The 2,485-nt window shown below is 50.9% G+C and overlaps 1 long non-coding RNA gene and 1 other non-coding gene across 2 annotated transcripts; both read left to right on the forward strand.

The window, feature by feature from the left end:
* Positions 1–83: 83 nt before the first annotated feature.
* On the forward strand, positions 84–1,794 carry LOC113942095. The gene is made up of 2 exons (XR_003525840.1): positions 84–212; positions 303–1,794. It is a non-coding gene; the product is annotated as an uncharacterized LOC113942095 (long non-coding RNA).
* Positions 1,795–2,304: 510 nt separating this feature from the next.
* Positions 2,305–2,375, forward strand: TRNAG-GCC. Its single transcript has one exon. It is a non-coding gene; the product is annotated as a tRNA-Gly (tRNA).
* Positions 2,376–2,485: the final 110 nt, after the last annotated feature.

Here is a 2,485-nt window from a genome sequence, read left to right on the forward strand (position 1 = left end):
TACATGATTTAATACAGCTCCACCTGAGGTGGATCAGAGCCAGCAGGTATATCTGTACCATCACACTTTCCCTGTTTTATATCCAAGGATTGACACCACACCCGTTTTATGTTGGGCGGCTGCACAGCCTCCATCCCGCCGCGTGACACGGGAACTCGTGTCCCTGTCAGCAGGCAGGAGGGAATGAGCCATATCCTCTGGCCACACCCCAGGTGAGCCACACCCCAGGTGAGCCACACCTGCACTTTGAGGCTCGATTTGAGCTGTTTTACTGCTGCCTATCAACCTTGTTCCTCTCTCAGCGGCACCGGCTGGACTGGGGTGTGTGAGGCTGCGGTGCCCTGCAGGTGCCCTGGAGCTGCAGCATCCTCCTGGGAGGCACACACTGGGGCACCTCCAGGTGCTGGTGGAGACACAGGAAGACACAGTGTTGAGCCTCAGCCAGAAGCACCAACATCAGAGATCGTGGGGATTGTTAATCAACTGAACTGATCCTATGAATTTTTCACCAGTTCTGAGTCTCTGGACCACCCTATTCAATACTACAGGTCTCAGTTCTCTCCTCCGTGCAGCACTCTCCTACTCAGTGAGTTTTAAGGGAAACCAATGTGAGCCTGGGTCACACAGCTTGGGAAAGGTTTTGCAGAGCACGTTCTAGAGTGACATTTGGTCCCCAGGGAGGCCTGTGAGTCGCCAGACTCCTCCTGGGTGATGGAGTTCCCTGCACTACGTCAGCCAACACCCCCAGATGTTCTGAGCAGACGCAAAACATGCTCTAATGGACATGAGGAACTGTTCCCTGAGTTACTGACTGCGAGTGCAAGGACGGGTTTCACTTCTGCTCTGGGAACAAGTGGGACTTGGCAGTAGTGCAAAGCGTGTCACTGTGGTGACCCTCTGTGCGATAATTCTCTAAGGAGTGGCAGTTCCATGGAAACACCGTGTTCTGCTCTGCCCTGAGCTGCCCCAGAGAGCTGAGGGGCACCTGGGGACATGGCTCAGTGGTGGCCTTGGCAGCGCCGTGAGTGAACCTTTGGACTGGGTGAGGGCTTTTCCAACCTACCCCATCCTGTGACTCCGTGATTCCATGACTCTCTCTGAGGACACGCTGCTGTTTCCCACATGGCCGTGCACAGATGTTGCCAGGTGTCCCCTGCCAGCCGGGCCCTGGCAGAGCCTCAGCTCACCAGGAATGAGAGAAGGTGACAGAATAAAAGTAGGGGGAAACCAGTTGGTCGGTGCTTTCTGTTTCCCTCCTCTTGGCCAACTGCTAGACACAGTAAATAGGGAATTAGGGGCTTCTCAATATGTGTATTTTTTTATGTAAGTGCTTGGGGATTTCTGGTCCTGGGCTTGTCTGGGAACACAGTTTTTCTGGGCTGACTGATGCAGTCATAGCAATAACCTAAATTGCAGTTTTTACTTGAAGTTTTTACAATGTCACCTTCTCCTGGAGGGAGTTTAGAAGGGAAGGGAGCTGTGACGTGTGGTTACACTGTGGTGTTCATGTGTGTCCACACAGGGAATTGGAACAGTACCTGTAGTGCCAGATTCCTGTTGGCAGAAGTAGAAAACACCTGCTTCCTCCTTTTCCAGAGGTGGTTGGTGGTCGATGTTCCTCCTACCTGGGCTGTGTCCTCAAGCACATCTGTTCTTTTTGTACGTAAATCTTAACGTTCCCTTGACGTGAAACACTCAAACACTCGGTGCTGCCATTCCTTGAACACTCCCCCTGACTTATTCAAGGAATAACATTTGTTTATCCCTGAGAAGATACAAACAGAATGCTTAGGGAAAAAAAAAAAAAAAAAAAAAAAGAAGAAGTTTTCAAAGAACACACTGAGGAAAAAAAAAGTTTTCAAAGAATATGCTGAGGAAAAAAAGTTTTCAAAGAATATGCTGAAAAAAAAGGGTTTCAAAGAATGTGCTGAGCAAAAAAGTTTTCGAACAATATGCTGGGGGGAAAAAAAAGGTTTCAAACAATATGCTGAGAAATGATGCAATGGAATAAAAATGATTACTGAAATCTCGTGTCTGTGAGGGATGAACAAGAGCGGGCTCTGTGCAGCGTGTGGCAGGGACATCATACACTTTTCTAGGGGGACTTGTAATCCTTTAGAGGAAAAACGTATAGCGGGCATTGCTAAGTTTCTAACGCCCTTTTTTCGCCGGGGAATAACGGCTCCGAAGTTGCTGCCTGGGGGACGTGGGGGCTGAAAAAAAGGGGCATAAAACAGGCGGAAAAGGGTAAAAAGCGCGGGGTGAGCTGGGTTCAGGCAGGGGCGGGCGGGTCCCTCAGAGCGCGCATTGGTGGTTCAGTGGTAGAATTCTCGCCTGCCACGCGGGAGGCCCGGGTTCGATTCCCGGCCAATGCAACTCGCATTTTTGGTTTTTTTTTTGGGCGGGAGGAGCCGTCGCGTTTTTGGGGTCGCGGCGCTTTCGTTTTTCCCCCGCGGGGAGGGGAAGGAGGGGTTCCCTCGGGCGG

The sequence above is a fragment of the Corapipo altera genome, unplaced genomic scaffold, assembly GCF_003945725.1.
Source record: "Corapipo altera isolate COAL_440 unplaced genomic scaffold, ASM394572v1 58245, whole genome shotgun sequence".
In the NCBI taxonomy this organism is placed as follows: Eukaryota; Metazoa; Chordata; class Aves; order Passeriformes; family Pipridae; genus Corapipo; species Corapipo altera.